The sequence below is a fragment of the Lactuca virosa genome, chromosome 4 (assembly GCF_052849685.1).
Source record: "Lactuca virosa cultivar CGN04683 chromosome 4, Lactuca_virosa_CGN04683_v6, whole genome shotgun sequence".
In the NCBI taxonomy this organism is placed as follows: Eukaryota; Viridiplantae; Streptophyta; class Magnoliopsida; order Asterales; family Asteraceae; genus Lactuca; species Lactuca virosa.
This window is the reverse complement of record NC_136429.1, coordinates 55435981-55454677: the sequence shown is the minus strand read 5'-3', so window position 1 is coordinate 55454677 and position 18697 is coordinate 55435981. Positions and strand designations below refer to the sequence as shown.

Below are 18697 nucleotides of genomic sequence, written 5' to 3'. Positions count from 1 at the left end.
AAAGACGACGAGATTTCGGATCCTGTCACCGTCGCCTCGAATCACTAGTCGGAGGAAAGGTTCTTCTAGCAACAAAAGAAATTTAAATATGATTCACGTGAGTTCCTTTACTTTCTAGACTATGTGTCCCTATCGTTAACACCTATGAAACAGAAAAGCAGAGAAACAACGATTCATAACCATGATCGTCCCCCTCCGTTAATGGTTGTGATGCATGGTTGGAGTTCGTGGTGAATGCCTAACTCTCGTTTACCCTCTTAATTTTCCAAAAGGTTTCGTGAATCGGCCATTTTCTACTTCCAATGGCTTGCAAATTCGAAAATTCTAGTTTCTTTTTGAAGGTAACATGCATTTCGTTAATCTTTGACGTCGAATTTGTTCATTTTAGACACTGTTTAATGTTCCTTGGTTAATTTTGATAGCGAATTCATGGATATACTGTTCGGGTGCAAACCCAATCGCACATTGGTAAAATAAGAAACTATATTTTAGCATATAAGGCAATGGATAATCCCTTCTATGACCAATTGGTTTTACAAAATGGAACCTCTTTGTTCTTCTATGTAGAGCATGGTTGGCCAAGTAGCGATCCTAATATGTGGTATCAGAGCTATGGTCGTAGCCTGGATGATGTGGTCGGCGCAGGCGGCGTAATCCCCATAAATTCTCAGTCCAACGAAGTTGATCCTGAAGCCTTGTATAGAAAGTCTTCCTGATGGCCCAGTGTCCCGAGAGTATCAGCAGTATGAAAAAGGTTTGGATCTGATGAACAGTTGTTGAGGGGAGGCCAAGAGCGGAACTTGGGTTTGACGGCAGGATTGTTGGGGTGCAAACCCAATCCTATATTGGTAAAATAAGAAACTATATGTTAGCCTATAAGGCAATGGATAATACCTTCTATCACCAATTGGTTTTAGAAAATGGAACCTCGTTGTTCTTCTATGTTGAGCATGGTTGGGCTAGTAGAGATCCTAACACATATATTTTTGTCATTGTATCCAATAGGTACCAATGTGTACTATCGTTTAATTCGTAGATTTGGGGTTGTATTGTATTATTGCACATTTTCAGTTTATAAAAAGATATGCTCTTATAAATAACCATCTAAGTCTGTTCATCAGAATCAACTATTTTTCCTAATATCAGGTTGTGATGACTTTCTGGTTATAGATATGTACTCCTTTGTATGGTAAACAAACCTATATATTGCATCTTTAATGTCAAACATAGTTGATGAATGATGATATTGAATGTTGTTCCTTTAGTAGAGTGCTCTCCAGACTTGAAAAACCAGAATCCTTGATAGGGATAGGGCCATTTTAGGCTGCTATCCCTTTAAGAGTAATTACTATGAAACATGTTAAAGGTGATAGAGCTATTTTATGCATGTTTCTTACTTGTTTTTAGGCTGCTAAAGGGTGGATTTAGTTAAAACTAAAAGGTCATGAAACCTTGGTTCCACCCATAACCACAAAATTATAGAATTGTATGAAACCTATGAACTTAGGAAACATACTATTTTAACCATTTGATGGTCATTTATCTATACAAAGTTATTCTTCATTGTTCAGGTTAACTACAAGAAAAATAAATTTATCTACTCTTTTGTCCTCGTATTCTATGTATATTTATTTTATTTTCCTTATTTTAACATTTCGATTCTCTATAAAGGGGAGAAAACTCAGAGAAGATTGATGTTGCTAAGCCTGTTGGAGAATTTTGTGAACCAGTTAACATTCATATTGTCGTTTATATAATTGGGCATTGGTTCTTGATATGATTACAGAAAAATATAGATAATGTTAATTCAGAAACTAATTCACCTTCCAATGATGCTTTACTTGACGAAGTCTGCAAAAAGTATGTTGAAGCTACCAATTCAAATCCTGCCCTTTATGTTGTGAGAAAAAACATAACGTGATTTTGATTATAATTTTGTTCTCTTAGCATATACTAATTTTTACATGTTTTCCAACTACATGCATATTATAACTGGGCTATTGAGGTATCTGATAGAACCAAACTCCATGGATACACAAAGGAAGCTGAAGAACTATGGAAACAAGAAACAAAGAATCATAAAAATAGTCGTTAAACTAAACTGGAACATTCCACAGGTAACTTTAAAAAAATGTAGCTCTATTTCATTTGTAAATTCTCTGCTTCTTGTTTATGACTTTGTGATGAAATTAATTTAAGGCTCTTAACTATTAGGGACTTGCATTACAGGTTCTTAATTTAAAACTTTTTAATATAGTCCCTAACATTTTATATGTTTTATTTATGTATATTGATTAACATCAATAATGGGTTTCACAAGAAGTGAATGTAATTGTTCCAGCCCGTGAAAAACAGACAATATTAAGATATATGCAAATATTAGTAAAACATCATTTTTTTCTTATAACTTTTCATCATGAATGACTTATTAATCATATTTTAAACCTATGAAGTTTTGTGCAACAATACAGTTGCAATTTGAACTTCTACAGAGCAATTTACAACCTTGGCTTTGTTTGGTAAGTTTATGTAATTTTTTCCTAATATAATAACATTGTATACTATTCAGAAAGATTGATATTTTTGTCATGAATAATCTTGTTTTTTTTTAGTATGGATTTCGAGAAACACATCAAGAACAGGTAATATTAGTTGTTGGAAATGAGATTCCTTTCAATGAATAATTGTACAATCCATTTGTTATCTATATAGCTGCCTCTCATGCATTGAAACCAAATTACTCAGTTAATATACATTCTTCTATTATTTCATGTAAAATTTTAAAATTTTCTAAATGACCTTTTCGTCCATCTTATGCATTCAGGATTATGCCAATGCTTTGTAGCTTCTGCGGACAATGGTAAATACTATTCATTAGTATTTAAATAAACATATTGGTGTTCACTTTTTTACATTGTTTTGCACCTTCCTTTACCTTATTGAAAGATAGGTTATTTTACATCCCCACCAATTGGAAAGATTTAAGTTTGTTTTGAACCGTGAAGCACTTCAACAGGTATATGATTTATTTGTTGTTCATGATAAGTGTAATTTTTGCTTCATGTATTGATTTTTAATTTCCAGTTAGTGCAGACTCATGATGATCAACAAAAACAAATATATGAAGAGAACAAGTATCAAAGTTGAAATTCTGAATATTTTTCAGTTAAAGAATGTTCAGATTTGACTTTACCATCTAGTCGTTCATTCTCCATTAATACAATTCATGGACCATTCTTCTTAATACTTCCCATATTCTCTCTTTTTAATTTTAATTAACAATTTAAAATGTTTAATGAATTTATTAATCAATCATATGTTCTCTTTTTTTCATCACATTGTAGACTCTGCAGGAATATATGGACACGTGGCTCGATGTTATTCGTGTAGTCTGCACAAGTTTCTCATATGATAGAATTCTATTCATATTTGACTTGATATTCTTTAATTCTTTTGCTTTTTTCTTTGTATATAATATTTACTAAAATATCCCTATATGTCTTATAGGTTGCTGCCCAGATATTATCTCAAATTATAGTAACATTTTCGGTCTCATGTTTAAGGAGGTAAATAATGTGCTAGTAAATTTACAATAAATCTGACATTTTCATTTGTGTATTTGACATGAAATTACTAGTATTGGTTCTAGAGGTTATTCAAGATAACATGAAGTTTGAGGAAGAAGTTCAACTGCAATGAAGTTTAATTTATTATTTGTTACTTTTGTTTAGTTGTTTTTTATATTTATGTTTATGTGGTTCGATATCTAAATTTATTTGGCGTTGATTTAAAATAATAAATTTTTATTATTTTCCATGGATTATAATTTAATTAGCTTTTTATTTTATATTATAGCTAAAAAATGTGTCGCTATTAGTAGTCTAATTATAGAATCACATTAGTATTTGAGGACACAAAATGTATGCCATAGAAACTATTATTGTATAGTGGCACATAAAAAAGTGCGACTAAAACAACATAAATTCTGAAATTGAATTAGTATTCACCGACATAATATATATGTCACATAAACATATCTTCTATTGTGGCAAATAAAAAAGTGACACTAAAGTCCCAAAATGTTGCAGCGTCATAACCAAAAAATGCCACTAAAGGGTTTTAGTGGGAGTGTTTCTCGTGACACTTTTTATTTGTGTCGCAGATTCTCTAAGCAGCCTATAGTGGCATTTTTAGGGGTTTTAGTGGTATTTTTTGTGTGCCACTAAATGACATATTTTTTGTAGTGGTTGGTGAGCCCGAAAGGCATTACCAAGAACTCATAATGTCCATAACGAGTTTGGAAGGCCGTCTTCGAAATGTCCTCCTAACGAAACCTCATCTGATGATAGCCTGACCTTAAGTCAATATTGGAAAACCAAGATGCTTCTTGCAACTGATCAAAAAGATCATCAATCCTCGGTAAATAGGTAACGATTCTTCACCGTCAGCTTGTTCAACTCGTGGTAATCAATGCACATCTGTTGTTGAACTATCCTTCTTCTTGACAAAAGGATTGATGCACCCCATGGTGAACTGCTTGGCCGAATGAACTCCTTTCCCAACAGCTCCTGAAGCTGAGAGGATAACTCCTACATCTCAGGTGGCGCAAGGCGATATGACGCCTTAGAAATCGGGGCAGAACTAGGGATCAGATCAATCCTGAACTCCACCTACCTATTAAGAGGCACACCAAGAAAATCCTCAGGGAAAATATCGGGAAATTCCTTCACAGTCAGAACATCGGAAACTGACTTCTTCCCCTCAACCTGCGTATCAACCATATATGTTGGATACCCCATACATCCATGCTCAAGACATTGCCTCACCATAAATAGTCAGCACTCCCCCACTTGGGACAGAAAGCAGACCCAAGTGGTCATAGACCGTCTTGTACCCTCACCAGAAATAGTCAGCACTCCCCCACTTGGGTCACAGACCGTCACCAGTTGTGTCTCATAGTCAATCAATGCTTCGAACCGACACAACCAATCCATACCCGCAATCACACTAACTTCCCCATCGCAATAGGGATAAGATCAATCGGAAATCCGACATCGAAAATATCGAACACACAATCCCGGTATTCTTAGAAGCCGAAATTATGCGATCATCAGCTATAGCGACTCTCAAATGTCTGGATCGTCCTCTCACTCTGGCCATCTGTCTGCGGGTGGTACGCCGTGCTAAAATGCAGCTGAGTGCCCAGTTCCTCGTGGAACTTCTTCCAGAACCTAGATGTAAACCGAACATCCCTGTTAGAGACTACCGACACTGGTACCCTATGTCTAGCCACCACCTCTCGCACATAAATATCCTCCAACTTTTCAGCGGATATACTCTCAGAGATCGGAATAAAGTGGGCACTCTTCGTCAACCTGTCCACAATCACTCATATGGCGTCCACACCCTCCCTGTCCTCGGTAACTTTGTGATAAAGTCCATAGTGATCTCTTCCCACTTCCACATTGGAATGGGTAGCGGCTGAACCTCTCCATGAGGCCGCTGATGCTCGGCCTTGACCTTCCTGCAGGTCAAGCACCGCTCCACAAACCAGGCGATCTCCCGCTTCATGCAGGGCCACCGGTAACTTGGTCTCAAATCTATATACATTTTTGAAGCCCCGGGATGTATGGAGAACTTGGACTTGTGTGCCTCCTCCAATATCTTCTGTCTCACTCCTCCAATCACTGGTACCCACACCCGGCCACACTGTGTCAGAAGACCACGACTATCCTTAACAAACAAGGGATATTGTCCCCGAATCCGCTCTATCTTCCAATTCTTCTTCTTCACACCCTCGACCTGAGCTTCCTTGATCATATCCAACAATGGAGAGATCACCGTCATCCTCAAACAAACGTTCCTAATTGGGGAACCGGCCTCCTTGCGGCTCAAAGCATCGGCCACCACGTTGGCCTTCCCTGGGTGGTACAAGATCTCATAATCATAGTCTTTCAGTACGTCCAACCACCTCCTCGGCCGCATGTTGAGGTTCTGATGATCCATCAAATACTTCAAAATCTTGTGATCAATATAAATCGTGCACCGTACTCCATACAAGTAGTGCCTCCAAATCTTGAGTTCAAACACCACTGCCCCCAATTCCAGGTCATGAGTGGGGTAATTCGCCTCATGAGGCTTCAACTGCCTCGAGGCGTAAGCTATCACATGCTCCCTCTGCATCAGTACCGTGCCTAACCCTAAGATTGATGCATCACAATACACCACCAAATCATCTAACCCCTCAGGTGTTGGAACCTGAAAGTGAACCTATAGCAATCTCTAACCTTCTTGGAGTTCCGAAGTCAGTCAGAGTTCCGAAATGGATGATGTTAAGGAATAAGTTTTGTGTCCGGACTTGAAGCCTTGCTCCGGATGAGAAGATTGTCTGTTTATGTTCCGGACCAAATGAAGGCATTCCGGAATGGATGTTATGTCTGGAATGCTAGCTTTTCTGAATCAGTGTTTTATCCATTTGCATTTATTGTATTTGTCATTTAGCTTGATGTTACATTTCATAGGACTAAATCTATTTTGTCAACTTAGATAATCAGAGTGTCAGGAGTAACTCTATTATTCAGTCTTATGTATGTAAGTCAGTTTGTACGATGTTTCATGTTCTCCTATTTATAGTAGTTTTCAATGACAAATCAACTAGACGGATTGTTCATTAAAAGATAGCAATATTTCAGTTATTTCACCTTTCAAATTATTCTCTCAAACATTCTTCTTGTTCCTCATTTATTATCTTTACTTTGATCATTCTTCTTACTCTTCATTAATATCTTGAATACTTTGTTGAATGCATTAACTCAAACTTGACTGGTCTTGCCAGACTTGACTGGAACATTAATTAGCAAGCAGACATTGATCTTAAGCATTTATTCAAGGTTTGAGTTTTCAAACCTTGTCCCTGCGCATCTGATCGTCCTGGTTCTCACAATTGGTATCAGAGCTTGAGTGGTTGTCCTTTGAATCCATAGGATCAGATTATAGTTGATTCGAAATTACCTTGGTATTTCGATTATTTCTATGTTAAGGATAAAAGTTCTTCTATATACCACTTTTGCTTAAGATATCTTAACTTCAATGGTTGCTTTTAATACTCAACAAATGTATTCAATGCAAATAGAAATAGCGTGGGTTGCCCTACACGTGCCCCACTGCTAGTTGTTGAAGAATATGATCACTGGAAAGTTAGAATGGAAAGATTTTTACTTGGAAAAGAGAAAGGTGAATCTATCTGGAGATCCGTTAAAGAAGGTCTTCATGTTCCAGTTCGAACCGTGGTTAGAGATGTTGCTGCAACTCTCTTGGGACAGGATCAACAACGTCAAGCACCTCTCACAGCTGATGACCTCGAAAAGTTGCATGCTGATCAAGTTGCCTTTTCGGAAATGGTGTTTGGTGTTCCACCATCTCTCTTTGAGCACATCAAACTGTGCAAGTCCGCAAAAGAGATTTGGGACACACTTCAAGATTTATTTGAAGGGTCGGAGAACATGAAGAATAAGCGCTTGACTTTGGTTGTCAATGAGTTCGACACTTTCACTACAACACCTGGTGAATCTGTTGCCTCAGCGTCGAACAGATACCGATTTTTTGTCAACAACATGACAACTCATGGGATAGTCCGAACTACACTTGAGTACAATCTCAAGTTCATTAACAGTCTAGGAAAGGGATGGGGAAACGTGAAATCATGTCTTCAGAGCAATGGATCTCTGAAAAAGCTCAAGCTCTATCAACTTTTTGATGAACTTCAAGGTCATGAGTCAAATGTTGCTCAAACTCTACATGAACTCACTGGAGGTCCTCTGACCTCCAGCCTTGGTCAGTTCCTATGATCCACAAACCTCAAACCCAATTGTTTAGGACCCAATTGTTCCATTCATTCCTCCTGTTCAATCCTTACCTCCTAACGTTCCTGCTCTCACAAACTCAAACTTTCAATCTATGGGTGACCTTAACCCTGATGAAATGGACTCCGAACTACGCTTTCAACAAGAATTTGTCCTACTCTCTATGAGATACAATCGTCCTTTCAACAAGCCTCACTAAAACAATCATCAACCTTTCAAGAAACCTTCCGAAAACCCCCAACCTATAAGCCAAATCTTCCTACTTAGAATCACACCTCGGAACCTCCATAACTTTCGAAATCTGAGAAACCCAAGATTCTATGTCACAAGTGTGGACATGCAAACCACTTTGCTAAATATTGCTTAAGCGAAGTCCCACAAAAACCAAAGATCAAGGACTCTGCTTACTATGCACGCCGAGCTCAAGAATTGGATGAGAGTGAAAAGGCTTTTGTTACAACTGTGTCAAGGGATGTGGAAGGGTATTGGTCATCTGGAGATGATGATGACTTAACTTCTGAAAGGAACATGTGTCTAATGGCTCGACAAGAAATTGAATGTGATGAAGGCTATTGGTCTTCTGGGTCTGAAAGAGATGATGATGATGATGCTGAACCTAACTATTGCTACATGGCTACCAACGATCCACCCGGCCGAAGCATCATTCAACAGGTAAAATCTATGATTACTGATAATTATTTTGATTTGTCTCTTTGTGAACCGTATCTAACCCAGATCCAATCAGATATGACCATCATTTACAAAGCCTATGAGTCAACCATAGAAGGACAGTGAATTGAGTCGTCTTAGGTTACGTTTCGAGGATAAGAAGTTAAAAATTGAGTCTTTAGAACATGAGCTTTAATGTCAAAAGAAGAATGTATCATTCTTAAAGACAAATGTGAAATCACTTATTCTGAAAGAAATATTTTAATTTCGGATAACAAACATCTTAATGCTAAGATTGATGCCATGCACCATGCCATAGACATTCTTGAAGCAAATGAACGGATGACTCACAATTTTCGTCATCCTTGGTCAAAAGCCCCTGGTCTCGGAAGTGAGTTTCTGAAACCAGTTGTTCGTCCCTTAAAGGAGTTACAAAATCTGACTTTTATGGGAGATGTTCCGAATATCAAAAGTTCGGATACATATGTTTCTCCCTTGTCACCCCTTAATGAGACTTCTTACCATTTTGCATCTTTAATTCCTAAGTTTAAGCATATATTTGTCAAATGTCCCGATTCCACGCAATTTCCGCCTCTGACAAACCTGGACCTAAATCGGACCTCTGAACTCAACTCTAGTACTCCAAAGTCTGTTGTTCAAAATCCGAACCACAGCCCTCCTAACAACTGTGTTGTTGTGGAAATTTTTCCGGAATCAACCTCTTCTGAACCTTCAGACTGTGTTTGGGCATCTTTAGATAGTGATGTCGATGAGACAATCTCCGGTGACTCTGAACCTCAAGTGATTTCAAAAACAAATCTAGTTCCCATTAAGCCTGTGTTCAACAATCCCTCAGTAGGACAGACTTCCAAATCTTTGTCTCATTCCAAAAGAAAGCCAATGTTAAATAGGAAGGATATTGTAGATCCTAAAGTGGAAGCTCGAAATGCACACAAAAAGGATGTTAATACTAGACAAAATTCAAGATTCCTTGAGAACTCCAAAAAGAGTGTATCTCGGAATTCTCATTCATCAACCCATAGTCAAACCTCTTTCACACCCACTAAGATCCTCAAGAGACCTTCAAATCCTTCCAGTCCTGTAGAACAAAAGAAAGTGGTCAGTCCCACTCAGGAAAAGTCAAGTATAAGCACCATATCTATCTAAAGCACCTCTCCTCGGACTGTTTCATCTGTTTTCATTGCAAAATCCGATTGCAAAATTTTTAAACCTCGACTTTCAAAATCAAATGTGTCATCAATCAAACCGAAAAGTGTTAAGAAAACAAATTTTTCAAAATCTTCAAAACAAAACTTTGTGTGGAAAGTCAAAACTCACATTGCTGAAACAATCACTCTGGTAGACAAAGTAGTTCCCACTACTCCGGAAGTTAAAAGTCCGAAGAAAGTTGTTCCGAACTCTCCTGTCATTTAATATGACTACTAGATAGATGAAAGAACCATGTCATTCTGTTTGCTTCCTAAGGAATCTCGGAACAAACCTTCTAAATCATCAGTTGCTCAAAAGTCACTACCGAAGCCTAAGACTCGTGCCTTTGTCCCAAAACCTAATATGGAGCCTAAAAACTCCACCACTCACTAATTTTGCAGGAACTTTGTTCTTCGTAGCAAGAGACAATATTGTATATTGATAGTTCTTGCTCCATGCACATGACGGGGCAGAAGGACTTTCTGCGAGATCTCAAACTTGCACCAAATGCTGTCTATGTGACGTATGGAAACAACTCCTATTCTCAGATCCGAGGTTATGGCATCCTTACAAATGGAAACTTCTCCATTTCAAACGTGGCATATGTAGCTGACATGAAACATAATTTGATAAGTGTGGCTCAACTCACTGATGCAAATCGTCGAGTTGAATTCTACAAGAAACATAGCTACGTCATGTCCGAAGATCGAAAATAATGCTTGATCAAGTCAAATCGCAACAAGAACATGTATCCTCTTGATATCAACATGATCATTGGCAAGCCCCAACTCTGCTTACTCTCAAAAGTTGTTCCTGACGTCAGTTGGCTATGGCATAGGAGGCTTGCTCACTTGAATTTCAGATATATGAATGATCTTGTTTCGGGTAAAATGGTTAGAGGTTTGCCACTCCTCAAGTTCAAAAATGATCATTTATGTGTTGCATGTGAATATGGAAAGAAGTCAAAGAAGGATCATCTCGTCATCATTGAAAAATCTATCTCAGAACCATTAGAACTTCTACACATTGATCTGTGTGGACCATCAACAGTAGAGAGTTGCATCACAAAAAGTACATTCTTGTGATTGTGGATGACTTTACTAGGTTCACTTGGGTCTTCTTCCTAAGGCTGAAATCAGAAACAGCCTCCGAGCTCATCAATTTTATAAAAGGAATAGAAGTTCTCATCAAACTCCCAATAAGAAGAATCCGAAGTGACAATGGTTCGGAATTCACCAACTCCACCATTGAAAACTTCCTTACCGATAAGGGCATCGACCACAATTTTCCTTCTCCATACACTCCTCAACAAAACGGAGTAGTCGAACGACGAAACAGAACACTTGTTGAAGCTGCTCGATCCATGCTCAATTTTGCAAATCTTCCACTCTATCTTTAGGCTAAAGTTGTTTCTACTGCATGCTTATTCAGAATAAAAGTATCATCAATCTACACCTCAACAAAATGTTGTATGAAGCCATGAACGATCGGAAGCCAACTATCTCGTTTCTTCATGTTTTTGGATACAGATGCTTCATCAAGAACAACCGTGATCAGCTTACCAAGTTCCAACCTAAAGCTGATGAAGCCATCTTCCTTGGATACTCTTCTAAATCAAAGTCTTATAGAGTTCTTAATCGGAGAACTCGTGTTCTGGAAGAAAGCTTTGATGTTACCTTTGATGACAATTTCGTTTGGAATTCTAGCCCAACCCATGTTACAACTCACATTATGGAGTCCGATGCTCCAGCGCCAGGCTGTCCGAACCAGCAAACAATCTATGAAGTTGACTTTGAGACCTTGTTCGGACCCTCAGAAACGGCTCTTGATTCGGAATATCGAACAAGATCAACCATGTCTGAAGCTCCGGTCTCTCAAAACATGTCCGATCTGACACTAGGTCTTCCTCCATTTGATTCTGAACCGTTTCAACCTTCTCAGGTTGAGGGGGAGAATGGTCACTCTTCCCTTGAATCAAATGTAGATGGATTTCAAGATATAACTGCTGATTTTGATGATTCCAATCCTATCAACATCGATGATGACACAAACTTCTTCGAATTCCCACCTGAAGATGATGTCAACCTATCCGGTTCAGAAGTTCAGGGGGAGGATCATCCACACATTCAAACTATTCAGGGGGAGCAACATAACCCCATTGTTGATATTGGATCGTCTGCTGCACAAGAACTTCCAAGGTTACATGTTTGGACCAAGGATCATCCTCTGAACCAAGTTATTGGAAACCCAAACGCTGGCGTAACAAACTCGCTCTGCTACAAGTCTTCAAAATGAATGTCATTTTTCGACATTTATCTCTATGGTTGAACCCAAATCCATCAAAGAAGCACTTGAACATGCTGATTGGATTACAGCCATGCAAGAAGAATTAGCAAAATTTGATAGAAATGAAGTTTGGTCTCTCGTCCCTCCCCCTCATAACCATCCCATTGTCGGTACTAGATGGGTGTTTCGCAACAAGTTAGATGATGCATGAGTTATCATTCGAAACAAAGAAAGATTGGTGGCTAAATGATTTACACATATTGAAGGCCTTGATTATGATGAGACCTTTTTCTCCTATTGCACGTCTTGAAGCTATTAGAATCTTTCTTGCTTATGTTGCTCATAAAGGCTTCAAGGTTTACCAAATGGATGTCAAAAGTGCTTTCCTAAATGGTGAACTTGACACTGAAGTATATCTTCAACAGCCTCCCGGTTTTGTCAATCTATCATATCCTAACTACTGCTACAAACTCCGGAAAGTTGTCTATGGCCTTAAGCAAGCTCCTCGCGCATGGTACAAGACCCGCACTGGGTTTCTCAAGCGTTCAGGCTTTCAAAGAGGAATTCTAGATCCTACTCTGTTCCGACGGTCAAATGGAAAGCATCTCATGCTGGTCCAAATTTATGTTGACGACATCATTTTCGGATCCACCGATTCTTCAATGGTTGCTGACTTTGCTAAGTTAATGGTCAGTAGATTTCAAATTAGTATGAATCGGGAATTCAGCTTCTTTCTTGGCCTCCAAGTCAAACAGACTAACAGAGGAATTTTCATTCACCAAGAGAAGTACATTTCAGAACTCCTCAAAAAGTACTCAATGGACACCTGTGCCTCAGCCAAGGTACCAATGGGTTTCGGACACAAGATCGTTGCCGACCCTTCAGGTGTAACAGTTGATGAAAAGAAGTACAGAGGAATGATTGGATCCCTGCTCTATCTCACAGCAAGTCGTCCGGACATCATGTTTACGATACCTTAAAGGTAAAAAGAATCTCGAAATATGGTACCCAGCAAATGAGAGCTTCCTACTTCAAGCATATTCAGATTCAAACTATGGTGGTCTACAATTGGATAGGAAAAGCACATCAGGTGGCTGTCAATTTTTAGGTGGTCGATTGGTTAGTTGGTCGTCCAAGAAGCAGAACTACATTGCACTCTCTACAGCCGAAGCAGAATACATTGCTGCTGCCAGCTGTACCTCTCAAGTTCTATGGATGAAATCTCAACTCTTGGATTATGGTTACCGTTTTCAACGCATTCCTATATATTGTGATTCTTAAAGTGCCATTGCAATTTCGCACAATCCAATTCAGCACTCCATGACAAAGCACATTGACATACGGTACCATTTCATAAAAGATCATGCCTTAAATGGCAACATTGAACTCATTTTTGTTCCATCTGACGATGAAATTGCTGATGTCTTTACTAAGGCATTAGACGAAACCAAATTCAATGGTTTTCTGAACAAGATGGGTATGATGATGCTAGATACTCAGTTCTTTCAAGAGACCTGCTCTCTCTGATGGTAACATCAGATAGAAAAATTGGTTCCGAACTCAAAATCATTTTTCATCTCGGAACTATTGTCTCTCGGAATACATAGGATCATTTTACTTGTCTCTATCTCTAACCACCACTTGAGTTTTAAGTTGTACAGTTCATCTTATAATTTGATGTCCATAGTCCACATAGTCACATTGATAAAATTTTCACCTCGGAATTTACTTCATAAGGTCATCCCGGAATTCAAATCCGGAAAGGTATTGTATTCTAAACTTCAGAATTTGCTCAAATCTCACTCCGAAAGTTTCTCAAATCTTGCTCCGGAAGTTCTTTCAAATGCACTCCGGAACATCAAAATAACCATTTCGGAATTTCAAATTTTGCTCCGGACTTACTTCTCAAAACCTTCTCCGGAATCCTTGAAAATTACTTTCTCCGAAATTTTTTTAAGAAAGTATTATGCTCCGGAAATCAAATGTTTTTGGCTTCGGAACCTCAAAGTTTCACTCCGGATTATTTATATTTAAAGATATTTCGGACCTTTTCTTCAAAATCACCATGCTCCAGAATACACCTCATTACCCTCTGGTTCTCAAACTTTCCGGAATGAATCATCCGGAAGTCCAAAGGTTTTAAGATGAAACGTTTTTATAATGGTAACTTTTGAGGATCCTTATCGTGTCTTCCTTGAAACTCGCGCCACGATTGCACGTTTCAACAAGAAACCATCACATCGCCGTTCAGGGTTTCCATTTTAAGCTATCATCCATCCCAACCTTTCCTATCCCATGTCAATTCACCCTCAAAACGGATAAACATTAAACGCAACCCATTTTTGCTTCGGATCCTCATCATTACTATTCCTGACCCGACCCGTTTCGTTCACCTATATAAACACCCTTTAACCCTCATTTACCTCTTTACGCGCTCAAAATCACAAAATTTGCTAAACCTTTTCTGTGTTCTTGTGTTCTTCAAGCATTCATCTCACCTGCAACAATGGCCTCTCCTTCATCTCCTCCAAAAGTCGATCAAACTGCTCCTGCAATCACGAATACTGTTGCCAAGAAGAAATCATCCAAAGGATCGACATCTTCAATGTCGACAGAACCATTCGTCAGAGATACTACTCAGCTTTTCTCGCTAAACCCCATGGATTTCGATGAACCCATAAGAGTGATGATCGAGTTCATTTCTAATCATCCAATCTCCATTCCCCTCTCTAAAATCCCAGAACCACCTCTTCCACTCAATATTCTACACACATCATTGACCAGAATCAAGATCCATGATGGGGTTCTCGAAACAAAAATCACCGGTGACAGAATCGTGCCTATCCACAAATCAACGTTTCTCAGGGATATTGGTGTCAAAGAAAATCCCAAAGGGTTCAAGGTTCAAGAACCAACAAACGAAGAATTTCAACAATTCTTGAATCACATCGGCTACGATCAGGAGTACAAAGCTAAAGAATTCAAGAAGTCAGCGGTTTCAGGTCTTTGGACCGTGCTAATGCACTTCATCATCAGAGGGTTGTTCGGAAAGCACGATGGAATGGATACATTGAGCAAAGATTGGTTGTATGTGGTGTAAAACATCTACTCCGGATGTAACGATGCTGTAGATCTTCCTGAGGTGCTTTGGCAAGATTTTCGAAAACTTGCCATGAAACGGAAGAGCAATGAAATTTCAAGCCCTAGATTTTGGGCCCTGACGATCCAAGAGCTTTTACAGAGAAAGGTCTGAACCAATCCCAGTTTCTACAATTCTGCAAGAGGTATATGTTTCCTTTAAAACTGTTAAGCATTACCGCATTCCGGACCAATCTTCCTTTGGAACTGTAAGACGTCTTCCAGAACATATGTTGGCCCTAATACCTTCCGGATCAATCTATTTGAAACACCACCTGGAGACTTCGGTTGTGTTCGACCCAACACAACCTGCCGCTGTCTCCGCTGAGCCTATTCCGGAAGAGGTCAATCCCACTATGTCCAGAGGAAAGATCAAAAAGACTGCCAAAAGGAAGACTTCTCCTTCTAATTCAATGCCTAAAAAGAGAACCAAAGTCGGTTCCTCCTCTCAAAAGGAAGGAGCCCATGACATTCAGGCTGACTCTGGCCATCCGAACACCCCACCAACCCACTCATCCGAGGTACCCCTCGATGTTTCAAAAACACAAGCACACATTCACGGGGAGTCTGCACATAATCCACCCTCACCTTCCCAAAAAGGTGCTGAATGTGTTGAACAAAGTTCCTTGCCCCCTGGAACAAACCCACGAGTCACATTTGATATCCCATCTCCTTCTACACACACACACTTCGGAACCCCTGTTCCGGACCCCAAGCATTCTGAAGCGGGAGCTGTCCCTCCTGCTTCTGGTGCCCCAACTGGTCTGATACCCGGTAAGGGTACAGGACGAACAGGTTCTAATGACCCCTCAATGGGAAGATTATGTTGACAGGGCTCATACAAGGCATCCGGAGCTCACTCGGTCTCAAGTTGAAGCTACCCTGATCGCAATGAGGAACAGGGCCATTCAGAGCAATCTACCCTATGTTGCCCCATCAGACGATGTTACTGATCTTGAGTTTACCTCCAGAGAAACTCCCAAGACTCCACCCCATGCTTCCATTCATTCCACTTCGGATGATGAACTTTCCGAAGAAGTGCTGCTCACCGACGATGGTGCTAATGTTGCTGATACAAATGTGCTTCCTTCTGTTCGTTTTCACTCCAAGCCATCCTTATCCAAGTCTGCTTTTGATTTCGGTTACTCCAATCAATCCTGAATCTCACAAGCACAAGCCTCAGCATTCCAACTCAGACAACGGATCCTCAAAATGAGACCACATTGATCCGTTTGCTCTTCTTGACAACCAAACCAATGTGTTAGACACCATGAAGAAGGTCAATTCCCTTGAAGCTTCCATAGTTGGGCTCAACTCCAAGCTTGATGAGAAAGTCTTCGGACTGGACTCTAAGCTAGATGCCATCCTTCAATCTCTGTCCGAAGCTAATAAGTCCGGACCCACCGTTGCTGAACGAGAAGCTCAACTTGACCAGCTCATCTCTCTCTCAAACATACCATCGAAGAGTTTGAACACAAGTATGATGCCTCCGTTGATCATTACTTGGATACCATTACACAGATGTTGAAGGTTCACGATGACCTGGTTGCTGCCACCAATGATCTGATCAAGAAAACTCATGTTCGTCATGAGAAGCAAATTCAAAGATTGGAGAAAGAGATCCGGAAGAAGGATGAGATGAATCTCATCATACAACAGGTCCTCATCAAGCTTCTCCGATCCTGCTGGAATATTGTGGATGTTACGAACCACAAGTTCGATAAGATGATCTCTATTCTCTCCAACCTCTTCAATCATCTCAAAGCTCAAGCCCCCACTGCTGAAGCTTATGACACCCTCACCCTTCAACTCAACACCAACTTTCAGAAGATATTTGAAAATTTTTCAGATCTGAAAGGGTCACTTATGCTTGCTCCGGTTGCCAGGTCCACCGTTGCAAGAGGGGGAGAAGGTCGAAGTCAACCTTGGAAAATTGCCTCGGAATATAAGCTCCGAGATGAAGATGGAAATTCCGATGATGAAGTTCAAGTTCTTTCCGGACTTCTAGGAAATGATGATGATGTTGATGGAAGTGATGAAGAGGAAGTGGAGTATGTCACCAATGATGTAGTTGGAATCCCAACTCCAAAGAAATTTCATGCCAAGGTGCTTACTGAGGAAGACAAGAGAATTTGGTCTGCAGTCTCATGGCCATCCTCCCTGCTGGATGTGTTTCAAAGAAGCATTCAAATGGCCAAAGCAAAAACCAAGTTAACGGTTGACGCTTTCTGGGCCACTCCTTCCATGTTGCCTCATATTCCTGCTCCAAGGATTGCTCCCATAGATCAAGGTTCTCCGCTTCGGATCCCAGACGATATTTCGGAGGAACCCCTACAATCCTCTCCACCAAAATTCACCATTGACGAGAACATGATGCATGTTATCTCAGTTCTCAACAAAGATAAGGGAAAGAAGCCAATCACGGAAGGACATCAAGCTCTTCACTCTGGACCTCCACCAAAGCAAAAATTTGGATGGTCTCAGGAGGAAATCAACAAAGCCCTAGAGGATAGCATCTGGATCCAAGCGCTCAAAGATAATCCTGATCCGATGTGCGGTATCTCTCCTCTATGTCATGAAGGCATCCTTCGTGATTCACATATAGTACCTTTCATGTACTATGATATTCCAACAAATGATTCAGAACAACTTGATCTACCTCTCTCTCCATACAGCAAATTCTACATCAAGTTTGCTCCTCTCCACCCAAATAACGATCCGGAGATGATCATCCGGACAGAGCGTGAAAGATTAAAAACATTCTACTCCAAGAACGCACAACCCCAAAAGGAAGTGTGGACAATGAAAAGGATAACAAAGATCTTTGGGTTTGGAAGGAAGATCTTGACGAAATATGAACTCAACGGCCCATTGTTCCGATATCACATCATCCAGAACAAACCAACATACAGCACCATCACTGATGCTGACTTCCCTGTAATCAATCCCAACGATGTTCTGACCATTGCTGCTCATCTCCGGAGTCTCCAAAAAGATGATATCAGCATGGGTGCTTACCACGCAGCCTTAAGCTTTCTCAAGGACTATGTCGTGGAATTTTGTCGATGCGACTATGAGCTAACTCACTTGTTCGGAACCGAAGATTTTATTGCCAAGATCGAATAGGTGCTACCAGAAGCTGAACTACTAGCTGAAGGACCCATTGATGATCCGGTTCTAGGGTTTGTATACAAAACAAAGAAGACAAACAAAAAGGACTTCTTCAGAGTCCTTGACAATCACCCAGTTCCTACAAGAGCTCTCATGAAGTTTATCAGTCGAGCATCCAGGTCCGAAGCTCCTGAACATGTCAAGGAAAAGTTTGTGAGTCAGTTGTAGTGGTATGTCGAAGTCAGGGATTGTTTGTTTAGAGCTTACACGTTCATCAAGGAAGAAGCGAACTAATCTGACTTGATTGCTAAGTTCACTTAGGGGGAGATTGTTGGAACCTGAAAGTGAACCTCTAGCAATCTCTAACCTTCCTGAAACTCCTGTACAACCGGCACACTGCCCACATCCGTCGTGGTCTCAAC

At 39.9% G+C, this 18697-nt stretch overlaps 1 pseudogene; it reads left to right on the top strand.

Annotated features, from left to right (window-relative positions):
* Positions 1-1755: 1755 nt before the first annotated feature.
* Positions 1756-3279, top strand: LOC145104473 (protein HLB1-like; annotated as a pseudogene).
* The last annotated feature ends 15418 nt before the right edge of the window (positions 3280-18697 follow it).